A 21338-nucleotide genomic window follows, 5' to 3' on the forward strand; every position below is an offset into this window, starting at 1 on the left:
GGCATAATACAGCATGTTGAGTAACTTTGGTTATAGAGAGATATTATTTTGTTATATAAAATAATATAAACAATAATTTTATATCCATACAGAGCAGGCATACTTTAAATATATTATAATGATAAGGCATCTTTGAGTAAACTTTGAGTATCATTAAGTATCTTGAGGCTGAAGGCAGTGTCCTCTTTAAAAAAAAATCACAATATCGTCACCCTTGAAGTCGCATGATAATTCACGAGTCAGCCTCCTAAAAAGACAAAAGTTAGTGACACAACTCACACCGCCGCCACCAAAGTAAGGACTTTGCTCTGTATCGTCAATCAATGGTCAAATAAATATTTGATTAAGGAATATAATATGCCTTTTTGTATTATTTCTCTGTGTATCAGCAACATTTTTATATTTTTTATGTTAGACATTGAGGGAAATTAAGATTCTCAGATTTTTTACAAACCGCCGCTTATCAACTAACCGGTTAATCGGCAGGTGATGTATGTTGCTCAGTAGTTGCTGATGTCTGCTCAGGAGGTTTGAGTGTTTGCTCAGACTGAAAATAAATTAGAGGGAACATTGCTGGTGAGCCCCTCTCAATTCTCCAACGGTTCAAGAGCGCCATCTGGTGGTCGATCGGCCGCTCGCCCAAACAGGAAGTGATGCGGATGAAGTGGTGCTCACCCATATTTCGTCCGGGCACTCGCTATCATTAGCAGGACTCCATCTTGACACAATGGATGTCGATCATCCATCACCCTCAACATAGGGGCCCCCCAGGGCTGTGTTCTGAGTCCCCTCCTCTACTCCCTGTACACACACGACTGTGTGGCTCAGCGGAGTAGCAATACAATCGTCAAATTTGCTGACGACACAGTGGTGGTGGGCCTGATCTCTGCCAACGACGAGAGGGCCTACCTGGAAGAGGTCAAGGTCCTGGCGGGATGGTGCCAGGAAAACAGCCTCTCCCTGAACGTCAGCAAAACAAAGGAGATGATTGTGGACTTCAGGAGGTCGGGGGTCAAGGACTACAGCCCCCTCAGCATCGACGGGGCACCGGTTGAGAGAGTCAACAGCTTCAAGTACCTCGGAGCCTACATATCCGAGGACTTGACATGGACCACACACATTAACAGTGTGGTGAAGAAGGCACGACAACGCCTCTACTTCCTCAGGCGCCTAAGGAAGTTCCAAGTCAGCCAGAAGATCCTTAAGAACTTCTACTCATGTACAATAGAGAGCATCTTGACCGGCAACATCACCTCCTGGTTTGGGAATAGCACTGCAAAAGACCAAAGCAGACTACAAAGAGTGACACGTTCAGCCGAACGCACAATTGGAGGGGGGCTCCCCACCCTCCAGAACATTTACTACAAGCGTTGCAAGGGCAAGGCTAAGAGAATCATTAAAGACTCCAGTCACCCGAACAACTGCCTCTTCGAACTGCTGCGGTCAGGCAAGCGATACAGGAGTCTCAAGGCGAGCACAGAAAGACTCAGAAGTAGCTTCTATCCCCAGGCCATCAGGCTGCTAAACGAACAATGAATGAACACTACACAACAACAACCACCAAACGCACATAGCACACACATCCACACGCACACACCCACTTTAAACAAACACACTGTAGCACCCACTCCACACACTTTATAGCACACACCCACTTTAAACAAACACACTGTAGCACCCACTCCCCACACTTTATATTTATGGATGAAGGATTGCACTACAACTCGTACACCTTACTGTAAATTGTACCTAAAATTGTACCTCATCCCATTTCTGCTTTGCACTAGATAGTACTGTACATTAGTACACTGCATAGTATTGTGTAATGTATATTATATGGTAACTCAGAACATTGTACATATGTCTATACCGAACACTGTGACCTCATTTTCTTCTTCTAAATTCATGCTATATTATGTTATTATGTTATTTGATACTATCTTGTCTAGCACAGTCTCTGGAGCGTAACAGTAAGAAGCATTTTGTATGAAAGTATTCTGTACTTCTGTATGACAACTATTAAAGAACTTGAACTTGAACTTGATCGGTTGCAAATAACTCGATAAACAACATGATTTGGACGTATATACTATTATACAACCTGGAAATGGATCGGGTATTTCTACATCCCATAATAGGAATATCTCTGCTCCACGCTCATCGCCCAACGCTATGAGGAAGCTACGGTAAGATTCAGCGTTTTTTTTAACGTGTTCCATATAAACTGCTCTGATGATAATATCACCCACACTAGATGAATGATATAACGTTGCCCACGGAATTATAAACGACCCCCCGCCCATCCGGTCAACATCAAATCATACGTAGTAACTCCTAGAAGCACGTCCAGTTGACATTTTTTATCTCGCACAGATTCCTACCAAACTGTATTTGATCATCAATATAATGCATTTAGGGCTATAAATCAAGTTCTGGAGAAAGCTGCAGAAAACGATAAAAACATACTTGTACTTTAGACCGTATTTTAGTATGAATATGTGAATGAAAAAGTATAACGTTGCTACACCCTGAACAATAGATATAGGACGTTGAATGGGCCATAGTAATGTCAATTTAGCAATACAATTTAAAAAGTTATAGCCCTGCAAAGAAGGGGAACTTCTCCATGTTAAATAGGGCTGGCGAGGGATGGTAAATTATGAATTTAACCCCGGCGATCAAAGTGTTAATGTTACTGTAAAGTTTGGTTGTCGTATTTTATGATCTTGTATTATTCCACGTGCCCTCCCTGAAGCGTGATGAACCTCTCTTTTTGTCCGGGGATAATAAGTTACTCCCATAAAAAAATTCAGATTGTTTCTGCTGCCGATAAGCCCTGGTAGCATTTACCCTTTAAAATCCCAAGCACTTTCAATTACCTTGCCGCGCGTCCCACCCGTCCCGTTCCTTATCGCCTCCCCTGCTTTGTTTCAGCACAGCACAGAGATTGCCCTGTAGATCCACATTAGAATGCGCACCTGGTATCTCAACCCTGCTGAACAATGCCATTTTACATTACATTATATTCCCCTCTCTCCTTGCCATGCACCGCAACAGTGCTTTGTTTACACGTTGCTTCCTGGGTGGATGGGAAAATGTCAAGGAATGCTAATGGTCTGCTAATGCCTCTCTGAAAGGGCTCGCCACATCAGTCAAGCAAAATCTATTCAGCTCTGCCAGCTGTCTGTCAAAGTCATTCAGACATACACCAGATTGACCATGTCTGAAGGCCCACTTGGTATATTGATACATTATGAAGGACAATTTTCGATCTATTTTCCTTCTACAGCATCTAAATTGATTTGCTTTCCACTGAAATTATTCGAGTATATTACATATGGCATATGGGTATACAGTACATACAAGGTTTTCATGACCCATTAAAACTGAAATGCACCACAGCGTTTTTTCTATTGGGTTGGTGGATTTGATTTGATGTCACACGTGAGGACACTTTTTTTTACCCTCAGTGCATCATTTCAGCGCTGTCAAAAAAGGATCAACATAAAATGCTAAAGCAATACGCAACAATCAACAATATATGAATACAAACCAAAACATTCCTGATAGTACTGTTATATGGCTTCATTGTTTTCTTCATCGTCTTTATTCCAAAAACGAGCTATGCTCCAAAACCTGACTCTTAGTAACTTCTCAATAATTAATTATTCCATTATGAGCGATGACATGCCACTCTCCATATATAGCTCCTCTCACTCAACCCGTGGCCTTGAGACTTCCCCCTGCTTCCGCCGCTCGTGGATACGGGACATAAATGAATCCCTCTCATGTGACGCCATCTCAGCCCTGTTGACGCAGAACTTCAGGCAGAATAATTTATCCGTCTGCCCTTCGGAGGCTACAGCTAGCCAGGGTTCCCGCCACGTGCCACCGTGCATAACGAGGGGTTCTCATCAGAGATCTGGGCGCTGCCGGCGCGGGCTCAGACATCTGTGCTCTGTGATAAGGGGCTACACGTACACTACACACACACACAGCGTTAAGGGAAGCAGACATCAGATCTGGTGTGAGTGATGGGCAGAAGGTGGAGGATGGATTATAACACTGCTATACTATACAGATGAATCATGAAGCCATCATAAAAGTCCCTTATAAAAGTCCCTTTTTCTCTTTTTTTTGTGTTCAGTGCACTGCTGCATAAACCCCTGAGAGGAATTGCTTGGGAAAATACTGCTACTATCTGGGGCGACAGTGTCTGAGGAGGTAGAGTGGTCGTCTGGTAACCAGAAGGTTCCCGGTTCGGTTCCAGCTCCTCCAGGCAGCGCGTCAAAGTGTCCTTGAGCAAGGCACCGAACCTCTACCTGCTCCTGATGAACAGGTTGGCACCTTGCATGGTCGCCTCTGCCGTCGGTGTGACTAAGTGAGGCATAAGTTGTAAAGCGCATTTACAGTACCATTTACCATTTACTAGAAACAAGGGCTTTTAGCATTGTACTGTATATTATCCATACCATATTGACCAGCTTCCAAGGTAGTTATCGATGATCTAGAATGAATGGCCAGAATATTATTTTGAATCTCTCTTAAATCTTGTGTCCAGAGGCAGGAATCAAACCCCAAATCTCCCAGATGAAAGACTGTAAAGCCTGTGAGCTCCATATCAGTGAGCTGCAGTATCACAATGCATACGGTCATAGGCAAGGTTATTCATCATGCTAGTGTGGTAGTTACCCCGCCCCCTCCCCCCTTTACCCTTAGATGAGCAATGTACATTTTGTAATGGAGTGTTGAGAGTGGGAGGCTGTGATCAGATCTGGTCTATATCACACTGGCCCAGAATGGGCGTGATGACACAGGGGACCTTTTCGACCATCAATCCACACCGACATCTCTCTCATAGCAGGTGAAAAATGTTACATTAGCACAAACGACCTTTTCCCATCTCCATGTCCTGATTACACATTGTCACACAGACCCAATCCCCGCCCCACTCCCTCCTTCATCCCACCGCTATGCTCTGCGGTCATGCTTTAAAATAGAAGCCCCAGAATTATCATGCAGAGTGACTTTTGCACATGCCTGAGCAACACTTTCAATTCGGTCTCGGTTTTTGATAATTAATTATTATTAGAAAGATATTGTTTTAAATAGTGTTTTATTTTTATTTTTACCTTTCATGCTTCTTACAGCTCAAAAGACGTCCCGCAGTGCAAGACTGTGAACGTATGACACGATGACTCATGTTGCCATGTCGTTAATGACCTCATATCACGCCCTTTAAAAGGAAAGTGGGTCACGCAACACAAATTTAATGAAAGCAATTTTCCAATTTATACTAAAGCGTGACATTCGGCTAACTGTTCCTTTAGTACTGTAGAATAGTAAGGTAGTAATGTTATTGTCTACACTAGCCATAAGACCCTATTTCCTTTGAAAACCAACATGCTGCAACAACTCAAATCTGTTCATGGGAAGCTTTTCTTTCCTGATTCTCTATGAGCAAAATCATCCTCAGCACCTGAATTGATTTGTATTAGTTGCAAAGCACTTCATAGATCCAGCATCCAGCAATGTCCCTAACTCCCTCCCTCCGTCAGTCAGTCAGTCAGTCAGTCAGTCAGTCAGTCAGTCAGTCAGTCAGTCAGTCAGTCAGTCACTAACTCATATACTTTAAGTGGGGCAGTCCAATGCCTCGCATCTTTGACAATTAGTGTGCTTGTTTGTGCACATCTTCCGTTTTGCAAAACCCACAATATGAACTAAGCTGATGTCTAAAGTACTACAGTCAGGGGTGTAGCTCCAGATTCTGGGCCCCATGAAAGAATGTATTTGTAGGCCCCCAGTGAATGCGAGCGCGCGTGAAAATCTTTTTGGCCATTTTTTTATTGATGAAAACGCATAATATGGTTTTTACCTATACATTCGGATCAGCAGTTCAGCACCTGCACTGTTGGTGGGTGAGCCTAGTAAAGGATGTCGCATTGCGTTCATCTTCAATGAATGGACCAATGCAATAGTCTACCAAAGCCCCCCCTCTCTCTCTATATATCTCACACACACACACACACACACACACACACACACACACACACACACACACACACACACACACACACACACACACACACACACACACACACACACACACACACACACACACACACACACACACACACACACACACACACACACACACACACACACACACTTCAGAAACAAACATAGTATCAATGAGAGCATCAATAATACACCTGAGTGATGTCTATTAAAAAAAAAAAAAAAAAAAAAAAAAAATTGAGCCCCCCCCCCCCCCATGCTGGGCCCTTGGAATCATCCTAAGCTACCCCCCCCCCCCCCCAGCTACGCCCCTGATTCTCGGTGGTGTAACTTTCTAGCCTGATAACGTGTGCATGTTCTCCCTGTGTTTGCGTTGGTTTCCTCCGGGTACGAGTATTATATTGTTTATTGACTACAGCTCAGCGTTTAACACCATCATGCCTGCCAAACTGGTCCTGAAGCTGAAGGACCTAGGCCTGGACACCTCCACCTGCAACTGGATTATGGACTTTTTAACGGGCAGGTCACACACAGGTGGTGAGGATTGGTGACCCACAATTGGTCACCCACTCTGATCCTCAATGGTTATTGCACATACCACAGACAGTTTATTGTATATAAATTAGGACTGGGAATTTATCGCATTAATTTCTATTAATTAACTACAGAAATGTTTCTCTATTATTTGATTGCACTACAGACACCACAGAACGTTTTTGAGGTTTCTCAGTGGACAAGTTCCAAGCATACCGTTTATACAGGTGCACAGCGTGCATTGGGTGACGTCAGACAGTTGTAGGCTAAAGTTGAAAAGTTGCGTTGCCCGTTGAATGGGAGATTTAGATATTAAAAAATAGATGGAACTGTTGATACGAGAATGATTGTGTTTGCAAGTACTTTTCATATCACCGGAGCATTTCAAGCCTACGGTATAAACCCCAATGCTAAGCATGTAGCAGTTACCATGGATGAGAGCTAACAGGATAAGACTCTGATTCAGAGGATGCAGAGGGGGCTAACAGTGCTCTGGTGCTCTACAGAGTCTGGTTTGTTCATAAAGAATATTGAAAAAATAAGAGACATTTAGATGAATCAAGACATTTGTTTTTTCAATTGTCAACTGTTCTGGAATCTACTTGAAAGTACTGTGTTTTACTTTGACCTCAAAAGTGCTTGAGTTTACAAAAGGTCCTTTGCACCTCGAAAGTGCTTGAGTTTACAAAAGGTCCTTTGTGCTACAGTATATATTATTCCTAAAAGTGCTGCACTTTTTTTTAACAAGATGGCGCCGCTATGCCCGGCCGCCTGTCTGTGCGCTCCGTCGAGATTGTGCTTACTTTTGTTAATATTTATAGTTTTACTTCTAATTTACATGCTATACTATGTTATTTGATACTATCTTGTCTAGCACAGTCTCGGGAGCGTAACAGTAAGAAGCATTTTGTATGAAAGTATTCTGTACTTCTGTATGACAACTATTAAAGAAACTTGAAACTTGAAACTTGAACTTTGTTAAAAATGGCAATGATCTGTTGGTCTGTGTAGTAGCTAATAAACAAGATGTTGCTGCTTAAACCTATGTATAATGTATATTCATTGATTCACTCGTATACCAAAATACATTTGAATTGAAAAATTTAGCTTTTTGCATCAAATATTGATGTGTATAAAATGCGATTAATTCCGATTAATTAACGAAAGTCTCGAATACATTTGATAAAAAAAATGTATCGAGTCCCACCACTAATTTATTTATAACGTTACCCTGGTATAGATCCTGTGCTTGCATAATGTTACACTATCCTCATGGCTTTTACTTTGATATATTTACTTGTCACCTGGATCTGTTCTTCATTCTTCAAATCAAAAAGGTATAATGAAATAAGGAATGGGCAAAAACCAAAATTGCACCATTATTTAAATTTGGTTTTCTCCTTTTCTTCTTTTGATTCTGACAACAAAATTCGAAAAACTGCTCCGTATTTTTCTGTTTTATCTATTTTGGTTTAAAATGAAAAAACCATGGTATTTCAGTTTTTTCCATTTTGGTCTAATAAACATCAAAACGTACATGGACCCTGCAGGGATCTCTCCATGGTTTTGAAACACTTACACAAACTGACCTGATGGCAGGCTGCAGAGAGCTCTCCATGGTTCTGATGGGAAGAGAGCAGGGAGCTCTCCATTGTAGAGAAAACATGGTGTTTTAAAAAATATCCATATACATGTGGACAGGGGCCGTTGGTCACTATGTTAATGTTTCACCCATCCACATGTTTTTAATCTCCACTCTGGAAGCTTAGTTTTAGCTGTTTCACCCATCCACATGTTTTTAATCTCCACTCTGGAAGGCATTTTCCAAAAGCTCTGTTTTAGCTCTGTTTCACCCATCCACATGTTTTTAATCTCCACTCTGGAAGGCGTTTTCCAAAAGCTCTGTTTCGCATAGTTTTCATGTGGACAGGAGGCAAAACACGGGGAAAATGCTGCGCTTTCAAAAATATCCATAATACGTGTGGACAGACATGGCCTGAGTTTTCAGTGTTCACATACAGTATCATTTCACCGGGTGGCTGAGCCCCCTTGTCTATGTGAGCTGACTGGAAATCAATTGAAAAATGTCCCAGTGTCAGGTCTTTGACAAGTTCTGCTGAACCCCGGTTCCACTTTATAGGCTGTGGTTCTCCTATCAGAATCAACGCTGCAGTGTGTGTGATAAACTACTTTTCATTCTGACTACCATCTGACATGTCGGGAAATTGAATTGGTCTCTGTGTTTGTTGTCAGAATGCTAACTCTGTGTAGCCTATGTTGATACAGCCTAACTGTCTTTGTTTGTGTTTGGCAAGTTGGTCAGTGTTGAAAATTGCCCTATAGACTCGATGTTTTTATGTCAAGTTCTGTGTGATATCACAAGTAATTTAATTTCTGTCAAAGGGGCACTATTTTGTGTCTTGCATCTCCAACTCATTTAGTTGGACAGGTGCAGAAAAAAGCAGACATGCTATATCCAGACTATCCTCTGCCATTCTACTTGGAGAGGGAGGGTTCCACTAAGTAACCGGGACGGCACACAGAAAATGTACTGATCAAGTCTTGGCATGAAAATATATTTTATATATATATACAATTTTCATTCAATCAATCACTGTGCAGATTGATTGATTGAATGAAAATGTATTAACAGATTGCAGAATGGGTACAATACAGTACGGCTCAATACACACAATTGTTAAGGGGATGCAGACCAGAGAAAGACTTTCGTCTTGTTTACATCAGGGTCCCCCATTTTCAATTAATAATGAATTGTAAGTAAGGGTGCAACTTGCTCCGTGCAATCCATTCTTTGTGGATCTAGCCCCTGGTTGCTTGTTAATATTCAGGCACTCTGACTTTTCTCAGAGCATTTGATTTATTGGAATGAAAATATCACCAAATATTACCAAGATGGTTCTAAAAAATTGCCTACCCTGGCTTAAATTATTTTGGCCATTACTATGAGTGAAGTGGATGAATCCTTTGGGCCCAGATCAACAATTAATTCTACATCAATACATTGATAGCTCCCATTCAAAGACAATTTGATGTCAGTGCAAACACAAACCAGATACATCCAGGCATTCAGGCATGACCATTCAAATACAACTATAACAAAATAACTAATACAATCTGATCTTGGGGGTGGGGATATGGGGAGGCAGATAAGTGGAAACCAGAGGACATTTGATCATCCTACTTTCAAGGATTACGGTAATTTGAACGATTATTACATCTGCCTCTATTAGAGTCATTGTGGTAACCTTGGACGTGTCGATGCTGCCTGGTGGCTGCAATGCCAATTTGAAGTCTCTGTCCAATCAATGGCCACAATTCAAACAGGCAAAAGGCTTTGTGTCCACAGTCCAACATCCAATAAAATAATTTTGATTACTGTATCAACACTGTGTGTTTTCTTTCCTAGGCAACTCACTTGCTCTGTACCCTGCAATTCTTATTGTTTACTATTCTCAGGGAGATAATGAGAACAGACATTTCCATATTAAAAAGAAATCCATTTTGGAGCAGACCCCAATAACTTTTGCTTATGTGTAACGGTTGTGACAACATCACCTCAAACTTCAATGCCCTGAGTGGGAGTTGAACCCCGGTCTCCCACACCGCAGGCAGCAACACAGATCGCTATACCAAGAGGTGAATTCACTTCTTTGTACCGTGTCTATGCGTCTTTTGAGGATGTGAGAGTGAGTTTAACCCATAGCACCGCTACTCACCCCAGCCCTTCGTGACTGCGCTTCACGATACCATCGCACCGCTACTCACCCCAGCCCTTCTTGACTGCGCTTCACGATACCATGCATTACACTCACCCTCCTTAAACTCACTCCACTCCACCCAAGGCATCCGGGTCAGTCGGCACCATGGTAACGGTTGTGACAACGTCACCTCAAACTTCGATGCCCCGAGTGGGAGTTGAACCCTGGTCTCCCACACCGCGGGCAGCAACACAGACCGCTATACTAAGAGGTGAATTCACTTCTTTGTACTGTGTCTATGTGTTTTTTGAGGATGTGAGAGTGAGTTTAACCCATAGCACCACTACTCACCCCAGCCCTTCGTGACTGCGCTCCACGATACCATCCGTTACATATGTTATGCTATGAAATAGTTTCCATTAAGAATGAAACCAGCAGGATACTGTCCAGATGCCCCCCACCCCCCTTAGTTCAGATGGTACTCAAAGAACCCAGGTTGTTAACGTAAACCACCGTTCACTCACAATGTAAGCTAGTGCACCTTGGCTCAACCATTTGTTTTACAAACACAGACTGGGTAACAGACAAAGGTACACATGTTAAGGTGAGACAGTACCCCCGAAATGGCCTTTTTGCTTTTTTTTCCGACGATAGAGATTTTGTTATAATTTTTGCTTGTCTTATTTCAAACTAGTGGCAATAAAATGTCGAAAATACACAATTATTTGTTTATTTTACTTCATTTTGTCTGATTGTGTGTCCATAGATCACAATTACAATACAGAACTTTGTGGGCGTTTTCCCAACATTTTCTTACACACAAGAGATGAAATGTCCCATTTCCCTAGCACCTACACACACACCATAATTTCGGAATTCTTCCTATCTATACCCTGCATGTTTTTACAAAGGGATTTGTTGATATATCATTCATAGCCTGATTTATAGTACATTTATACCAGAAAACCTGGCAAAAATATTTTTCTATGACTGTAGACATTATTTCCTGATTTATGGGATGATAAAAAGACAGCCACAATCCCTTCTGTAAAAAGTTCATTGTGTTATGTGTCAACATAATGAAACACAAATGTTTAACCTGACATCATCCAATGTGTGATGTCTATCCTGGTGATATATGCAAATTAGCGCTTATTTAATTAGGCAACACCCATTTTGCATTATAAACATAACATCTCAGAAAACTTGCAATACATTTTTGTGTACATAACAAACTGGGAAAGTTTCATAGTGATATCTATAAAAAATATATGTGCCTATTAGGGGGTACTGTCTCGCCTTAACAGGAAATAAACTTGCTCTAGAGTTTAAGAAACACGAGTGGATTCTCACCTCAATCACTGATGCACAGAAATAACATTTTAGAAGAGTGCTTTTTAGCAGCTGGGAGTAGCTTTAGTTGTGTTTGAGGATGATTGAGAGAGATGCAACTTCAATGCATCACTTAGTCTGACTGCTCTCCACACTGTGTTAGCGTATTGCTGTGCCAGAAAGTCGCTACTGCGCATGCAGTCTGACTAAACGTCCCTGTCAGGTCGTCCGTGACTGAGTGAGTGAGTGAATGAGTGAGCGCAATCTGCCATGTATAGCCCATGGCATGGGAAATATTTACACATTCTGGCCAGCGACAGCATCATCATCACAACCAGAGGCACAACCACAGACACAACCACAGATAAAACCACAGACACAACCACAATTACAATTCATACCACTAGTTGCAGTTAACCTCTTACCAAGCACCGGCCCAAAATCGGGCCCTCATGCCCATGCACGCACATCGTTTTATTTTGCGAGTGTCTACCGGCTGCATTTTTCGCCAAACATATAATATACCGTTCAAAACATCTATTTGTCTGCGTTCGAACGCCACCTCACTCGACGAATTCCGTGCCTCGGTTCTCGAGTTACATGACGATATGTCAGACGAGCGTCTTCTTACGCGCCCCGCGTCAAACTACCAGTTTGGACAGTATACGCTTGATATCTGACTAATCACAGCTGATGGTGAAAATTATTGGTCAGCGTTGTAGCCAATGAGTGTCCGCTTCCAACGATACCCCACGTGGGGGGGTGCAAATATAGGAAGTAGGTGAAAGTTGATGAGCGAAAATGAGAAGTGACTCAGACTTCAGAACGCACTGTGGTGGATGGAAGAAATGGATTTTGGAACAAATTTCTTTTTGGCGTCGTTTTACTAAAACCTATCTCAAAGACTCATTTCTGAACAGATTTGTATAGAATTTGGACCTGTACTACATAGGACTTTAGGCTATGGAACCACCATCTTTTCTCTCTCACACCTCTATGCTGGAATAATGGAATATGGAATCTTGCAACCACTAAAGAAAAATGTGAGTACACAAGTTCAAGTTCAACTCAAGTTCAAACCTCTGTTACTCTATTTCATTAGCAGTAAAAGTGAATCTCCTTATTTTGCATTAATAACTTAGTAATGTTATCTTTCAAAATAGACCAGGCTCATGCATGTGCTATATGTATAAAGTATATAAAGCTAAGCTTTGCAAAAGAAGTGTGCAGTCCTCAAGTTCAAGTAAAAAGAAATGGCCACTTTTCTGCCTGCCTGTTGTTAAAGGGGAACTACAGAACTTCTGAATTCATACATGTTATTCCTCTGGTCTAAGACAGTACAAAATTAGTGCAAGATTTTATAGATGACCCAGGGGAATGTTCATAGGTAGATTTTCTGTTTCAGAACTGAGACTTTAGAATAAATCTCATTTCGATATAAAAAATTAAATAAAAAACGTCCACACAATCAGTCTCCCATTCATTGTCAATGGAGCATTGACTTTATTCTTACTTCTCTGGTTTCTGGCTTTTGGAGAGAGTAGCTCATGTTTATAAATATTGATTGAACAGTCTTAGGTCATGGAAATAACATATTAGAATTGTACTGTAGGTGTTCCCCTTTAACTTTAGGCCAGTTGCTTTTCTGTGTCTCTATAGTGCAGTGGTGTTCATATAACATGTGTTCTGTAGGCCTAAAGCACCCTCCATGGTGTGGTGCAGTGGTGTTCTTCATATAACATGTGTACTGTAGGTCTCAGCTCACACTGTTGCGAGTGATATTATCACTGTGTGAAGCCTGGTTACATTATTTAGAGGCATGTGCTGTTGTGTTGATGCTTTGTGTATTTTGAAGGCTTTTATTTTATGGTCGTTGTGCAACCCTCTGATGTTTATTCCATACTGTGAGACGAGACATTCAGCGTGGCCTGTGATGCATAGCCTAGTAATGCCTACCCACGCCTGTAAGTGCAGCTGTTGTGGCGCAGACTTCTCCTCTTTAACTCTTTCTCTGCCATGCTGGCCATGCATCTTCCGGTTAGTAGGCCGGCGTTTCGTGACTGTTTTCGCGATAATTCATGATCTTTGCGGAGCTATTTGTATATTCTATATTATAGCTATGGGGAAAATGGTATGGCTAATTTGACAGACACTATTTGCAGTACAGCATGTAAAAAGGCGTTAGTTTCTACACACTGTAGTTTGTAGTTTATTACACGCTGAACATCGCCCATTTCCGAAATAATCCAGTCATTTTCCACAGATCGCGAGATAGGACGCTTTATGTGCAATAAGCCCGAATCGTTCTGGTTGATTCACAGAACCCCCAAATACTCCCAAATCAAAGGTATACAACATGTACATATGTACCTTCACAAAATCATCAGTGGGGGGGGGGGGGGTCTTACCCCGAAAATCTGATAGTTAGAAAAAGCCTTGTTTATGACCGGTACAGCAAGCCACTGCGATCGTTACATAAACATGTTCCACATTCGGTAAAATAGACATAGGGGGTTCTTACCTTAGCCAGAAGGTAATCCAAAAAGAATAATTCCAATGATCCCATCGGCGATCGCGATTACAAGTTTATATGTAATTACACGTTGTTTACTGGACATTGGTTTTGAGGCGAGCGTTTCTGCTTGCTTTGGGAGAGCTCCTCCCCCACAGAGCCAGTCTCGATGCCTGATGCATTCAATGACAATAATGCTGCCTTCCTGCCTTCCTATCCGAGTTCAAGTGGTAGACGATACTGCCATCTGGTGATATTCGATCGGCATTGCAGTTCAAGCGTATGTGGCTGTGCCAAAGTGATTCAGATCGCTTCGTCTGTAGTGCGGGGATCAAAGGAAAAAGATCAAACGATCTAATAACGTATATATACGTGATTGGCGTTCAACGCATGGCGAGCAAACAAGTATATATATATATACGTGGTTGGCGGAGATTGAGTTAAGGCTGTGATCACATTGGGCGCTTTTTTATTAACCCGCCTGTGCCTTTTTTCTATGGTGTTCAATGGTTTTGTTGCGATGTCTTCTCCAAACTTACGGCCCTCGCATTTTTTAAGCTCTGCTTTTTCAGGCGCTCTCATTGTTGAAAAAGTTTCAACTTTAGCCACGAAGCGCACCGACGTCAATGTCACCTTCTTGTCGAGGGACCAGTCAAATCAACCGAGGGGAGGGATTACAAATCTGAGGTATCTGAAGAGAAATCGACAGCTAAACAAACCAATCGATAATGGAGGAGAAGCTAATTTTGGCAGTTTCCAACAAAACTTGTTTGTACGACCAGGTCTTACCACGACCGAGATATGAACAGCAACGTCTGGAGGGCTGTAAGTAGTAATGTATGCAACTTATGTAATGTTACCTGAGGTAGCAACGGTATTCATCAGTTATATATCAGTTGTATTGCTCGTTGCGCCCTGTGCTCTTTAGATTATCTATGTACACCGCCGCGCATCATGTTTGAACGCCAGAAATAGGCTTGTAATTGGTGCCCTTTTCTCTTGTCTTGTGGTGAGACCTGAAGCCTGCAATCAGTATGTAAGAAACAGGCCTCTATATAGGTATACACTGTCTACGTGAGTCAGATTGTCAACTGAAATGTCAAATAATTATTGCCACTCTATGATTAGTTCCAGCAACGTGTCTGTCCCCACTCCTGCTCAACCGCACACAAACACACAGAAAGTGGAGCAGTGGAGGGAAAAAAATACACAGAATCAAGGTAGTAAGATATCACAATAAAAAACACAATGCTGTATTAATGACATAAGGTCTTTAAACCTTCTTTATAGCAATCTTTAAATGCAATATGAAAACCAACTAGGGCTGGGTATCGAAATTTTATACTTTTATGGTATCAATCGAATTGCTTCAATACTATCGAGAATAAAAAAAAATGCTGTGGTATCGAAAATTCTATACCAAATTTTGATGCCTAAGTAATTAATCTCATCAGTGTCAGTGAACCAAAAAGCACATATGTTCCTTCTGTTCAAGCACAATCCAAAATCATCCAAAATATAACAAAGCTTCCAATTGGCTCAGTTATGATGCGCATGTGACTCAGCAAAGTAAGGTATTGAAAAAAGCATTGATTTGGTATCGGTATCAAATCCCAGGTGTCAGTATTGGCACCGGTATCGAATGGGACGTGTTGGACCTGGAATGGGACGTGTACTCTGTGACATCACAGAGTCTATACAGTGGCATTGTTACCCTCACTATTTACTGTACGTCACTTCCACTCAGACCTTTCGCGTCTATCCTCTCTGTCGTTAGTTGATCTTAACTTTCTATTTACCTCAAACTTTTATTAATTTCACTCCTATTGACTGCATGTGGAGTGCATTCGAGTGTGAAATTTTAATTGTGTGCTGAGATCCATCTGCGTCGTCCCTGGGGTGAGAAGCAGGGATATAGATTTGGTGCACCGAGGCTCCCGCTGCCTACAGCGCCTATTGATCAGGAGAGAACTGTAAATACTGGGTCGTGTGGACAGTCTCTTGTTCTGTTCGCCCGGAGCACATTCCGAGGCTGCAGTCTGGATCCAATTCCTGGGAGATGAAGTCTCACTTTCATCTTTTTCTGACAGCAGTTACAGTAGGTTATTGAGATGTTGTGGTTGAACAGTGAGGGAGCCTGTGATCGTTGTAATGACTATAGGAAAGGACGGAAGGAAGGAAGGAAATAAGGGAAGGAGCTAACAGTAGACGAAGGGTCGCCTGGCCAGTTCTTCCCACATAAGCGTTCCCTGTTCCCACTGTAAGGAATTAATCTTTTGGCATTGTACTGGAAATTCCTTCTGAAAGAGGCTGCACTAAGACCAAATGTAGGCCAAGTCGGCTGGTGCAAGATTTGTCTCGACGCTAGTGTGTGTTAGACAATATGCGAAGGAAACCGAAAACCACTCGAAAATTCCATTTTGCCGTTATGAACTTAAGCTGGATTTGTATTTCATTGTCACGCGAAGCCGGGCAATCAGAGGGAAAGCAATGAAACCGCCCCGATATAACAAAAGGATGATCGTGATACTCTCACTCTCTCTCTCTCTCTCTCTCTCTCTCTCTCTCTCTCTCTCTCTCTCTCTCTCTCTCTCTCTCTCTCTCTCTCTCTCTCTCTCTCTCTCGGCAGCATAAACACAGGGGGCTATTTCTGGTGCTCCTTGGTGTAGGTGTCCAATTATATTTCACACTTGTGGAAGTGCATTGAGAGGCCGCTGGAGGTACTCGGTGTGCTTAGACCACTCTACTGCCCCTCGGTGTGTGGAGTCCAGAGGGAGAGGAAGACCAGGACACTCTACTGCCCCTCAGTGTGTGGAGTCCAGAGGGACCAGAACACTCTACTGCCCCTCAGTGTGTGGAGTCCAGAGGGAGAGGAAGACCAGGACACTCTACTGCCCCTCAGTGTGTGGAGTCCAGAGGGAGAGGAAGACCAGGGGGGAGAGATTGGGAGAGAGGGAGAAGAGAGAAGTGGGTGAGAGATAAAGAGAGTGAGAGTGTGAAAGAGAAATAGAAGGAGGGGGGAAGTCGTTTTCTAAAGTCCAGTGTCGTCTTCTTTTCATCTTGATCTCAAATTCTCCCCGGGGGGGGGGAGATAAGGAGTCTTCACTTTTGGTCAGTGCCACTTGAACAGATGCGTCGAGATGAATCGATGCATCAGAATGTGGAAAATCCTGCCGCAGTAATCTGTAAAATCGATCATCAAATTTAATCAAAATGAACACGTGTTTCTTCCACTTTATTGATTTATAAACATAACGCTGTGAACTAATAACTTGGTGAGAGGTTTTAATTGCATATAGATTAAATCGTCCAGTCATATGTCGCACTGATTACCTTATACTCTTCCAACATTATCCAAAGTAATCTAATCAAACCAAAAAAGTTTAATTTTGATTCATTGAATCGTTGTGTTAATAATTTTATTGAACAGGAAACCCTGTTGGATAGATTTCCTTTGCAGTCTTCACCACAGCACAGCGAGTACGACGTTTAAGTCCATCCTGGGTCCTTGACTCAAGAGTAGACACATCCTTTTCGAGCCACTGTAACCTCTAACCTCCTAAGGCCAGCTTTAAGACACTTTGGTTGGCGGAGAACATACCAGAGTTATTTCTCTTCCTGTGGATCAAAAGGCCACTGCTGAGACACCTCTCTACTAGACGACAGCGGAAGAAGCATTTTTCAGCGGTGTAGAACGGAGGGGTGAGGGTGCGTTTGGGGGGGTCAGAGGGTGGGATGGGGGGGGGTGTTGGACCAGGGTGAGAAGCAGGTCAATACAAGAGCGTGAAGTGAATCGTAATGGATCCAACAAGGAGTTTTGTTCCCCGGTTTATCTGTTTACAGCTTGTACCAGTTTCCTATAGTACAGATGGTTGGAGATCCTTTGAGCTTTATTTATTTTTCCAACTGTGTTTGTTTAGCTGCTGTTGTTGTTTTTTATCCCCCGGTTTTTGTTCTTTCTTTGGGGAGGAGATTATTGTTGTTGGAGGAAGGAGGACTTTGGATGTTTTGTTACTTTAAGTGCTTGAAATGGATTCTGCATTCTACAGAAAGACCCTGCTTGAAATCAATTGCCACACTTTGCCGGTACGCCTCTCCTCCTGTCGTTCCGTAGAAGTTGGGTTTCGGTTGCTCTACAGAATTCACAAGTTAGTCAGAAAGGGGGGAGTGGAGGGTAGTGATTGTTTGTTCTCACTACTGAATTCTGAGAAGTCCCGAGGAAGGCCTGTTGCAATCTAAAGGGGTCAGTCCTTGAGATAAATGGACACATCCAGAGCAAACCTGGGGAGTATATCACCAAAATAAACGCTCCTCGGACCCCCACAGCGCAACGACAGCCCCGATCCCTGCACTGCTCGGAGACCTCCGCAGAGGTGACGGCGCTGGCAATTATACATGAATCACCCACACTGAATTCAAATGAGATTTTGTCCTTTTCTAAGGGGGACTAAAGTGACCCCTTTTATCTAATACATATAATAATAATCTTTTTTTAAAAGAAGATGAAAATTCAGGCCAGGGATTTTTCACATAATTGAATGAGAAACAGTGGATGTAGCTCTTATCAAAACAACAATGAGGTAATATGCATTTAAATTAACTGGAGGCCACATTCGGTGGACTTTATTTCCATGTGAGTTCATTTTTTAGACCACACCCATATCAACAGTAATTATGTTTGAGTTATTAGGACACATTGCTAATACTATGCTAATACTATGTTGACATACTACAGTATGTTGACAGTTGTCCAGTGATTGTTTGATCAGTTGTCTGTTGATTAGGATCTCTTTAGCCTGACAGCTAAGCTGTTTGTCCAAGAATCAAAACGATTTAAATACATTAAAATGATCATGAAAAGTGTCAGCGAAGCCTGCAAGATTAGCAAAGACCCCAACCACCCCAACCACAATACAAACTGTTTTAGCTGATGCCGTCTGGCAAAATGCCTCAAGGCCAGGTCCAGCAGACTCCGGGATTGTTTTTTTTATCCACAGGGAATCAGATTCATGAACAAATAACTCTAACAGACTATGGTATTGTGATCTAGTGCAATTTTATTGCTGTTTCTGCTGCTGATTTGCACCCACTACACGCACACTGTGATTATTGTAAATTAGTGCTATTGTATTGTTGCTTATGCTGCTATTTCTATTGCTTTCTTTTTTGTCCTATTTTATTGATGAACTGCTGCAAGGCTGATGAGCCAAGAACAAAATAATTTTCAGTCCTCTATTCTGCAAAAGTGATGTATAATTTTATGACAATAAAAACGTCTCAATCTCAATCTGAAATGTAGGCAAACATTACAGTCAAGATACTGTAACACAAATGGGCAATGTATTACACATGTTATAAAATAGTAAACAGGACCAATCAGTATTTTGTCCACATCACAAGTTGTATTCCTAAGCAATACACACACTCAAGGTTGTACTGAAGGTTGTACTTCCCTGTGAGATTTAGGCACTGTTGCAATGGTGCTAAAATGACGGTATAGTATTACTTTGATTGCATTATACCTGTCAGTCCCTGGCTTCTCTCTCTCTCTCTCTCTCTCTCTCTCTCTCTCTCTCTCTCTCTCTCTCTCTCTCTCTCTCTCTCTCTCTCTCTCTCTCTCTCTCTCTCTCTCTCTCTCTCTCTCTCTCTCTCTCTCTCTCTCTCTCTCTCTCTCTCTCTCGTTAACCAGGTATGGAGTTCAGGTGTGCTGCTGTCAGTGGAGCAGCTGATGGACATCTGTGGGCTGATTACGTTGTGATGCTGCCAGATCGTACATTTTTGTTAGTCGTGTTATTCTGCTCTTGTATAGTTAGTTAGTCCGTTGTTCACTGACTGTGCCTAACCCTTTGTTGTCCTCCTTTCGCCGCAGTCCTATACCTGGCTCTTCACCCTGGATAAACGTGTTCTGACCTCTGCCTGCCTGACAACTCTCCTTGCCTCTTCCCGGAATGGATGAGGACCTGTACTTGTTTTGACCCCTGCCTGGCTGACTACCCTATAACCCGTGTATCGCCCCCTGCCTGTCTGACTATCCTGCCCCCGCACACGCCCCTGGACTGTATGAGATTCTCCCCCATGTAAATCGACCTCTGCCTGGATACACCTGTCTTTACTTTCTTATTAAATATACCCATACTGGGCTTTAACGAGACCTGTCTGCCTTTTCTCTTTGTCCGCATATAGCGTTCAATATGCCGAGCCGTGACAGTACGATCTGGCCAGGGAAATTAACCGAGCAGCACATTCCCGCCCCGGCAAAGTATTCTGGGAATCCCAACACCTGTCAGTAATTCCTGACCCTGCTCACCTTTAACGCTCAGCCAAATCACCAACGCCGCAGCAGTGTTCCAGAATCTCGTTAGTGACGTACTCAGAGACATGAATGGACAGTTATTTTTTGTTTACCTGGACGATATTCTGATCTTCTCCAAGGAGCTGGAAACTCACCAGCGTCATGTTCACTTAACGGCTGATGGAGAACAAGCTTTTCGTTAAAGCTGAAAAGTGCAAGTTCCATGCCTCCTCTGAATCCTTTTTGGGACGTGTCATATCTGAGGGGCGGGTACAGATGGACCCTGCTAAAGTCTCTGCAGTCACCCAGTGGCCCCAACCCTCCTCCTTGAAGCAGTTGCAGCGCTTCTTGGGCTTTGCAAACTCTTACCGGTGATTAATCCGCAACTACAGCCTCACCTCACCTCCACAGCCTCCGTTTTCCGTTGGTCCCCTAAGGCGGACGCTGCTTTTTGTTACCTTAAATGCTGCTTCATCTCGACGCCCATCTTGGTCCAGCCTGATCCCGACCTACAGTTTGTGGTGGAGGTTGACGCTTTGGATATGGGAGCGGGAGCTGTCTTCTCCCAACGGTCCCCTACAGACAGTAAGCTCCACCCGTGTGCTTTGCTCTCTCGACGTCTATCCCCAGTGGAGAAAAACTATGACGTCGGCAACAGGGAGCTGTTGGCTGTGAAACTGGCATTGGAGGAGTGGCGCCACTGGCTGGAGGGAGCAGTTATCCTCTTTATCGTCTGGACGACCACAAGAACCTCTCCTATCTGCAGTCAGCGAGACGTCTCAATTCTCGTCAGGTTCAACTTCACGCTGTCCTATCGCCCCGGGTCACAGATTGTTAAGCCTGATGCCGTGGTCCCGTCTCTTTTCGGCGGAGGAGTCCGGTTCCTACCCTGACCCCATCCTGTCGCCCTTCTGTTTCATAGTGGCCATCA

This window comes from Notolepis coatsorum (assembly GCF_963971535.1).
Source record: "Notolepis coatsorum genome assembly, chromosome: 5".
In the NCBI taxonomy this organism is placed as follows: domain Eukaryota; kingdom Metazoa; phylum Chordata; class Actinopteri; order Aulopiformes; family Paralepididae; genus Notolepis; species Notolepis coatsorum.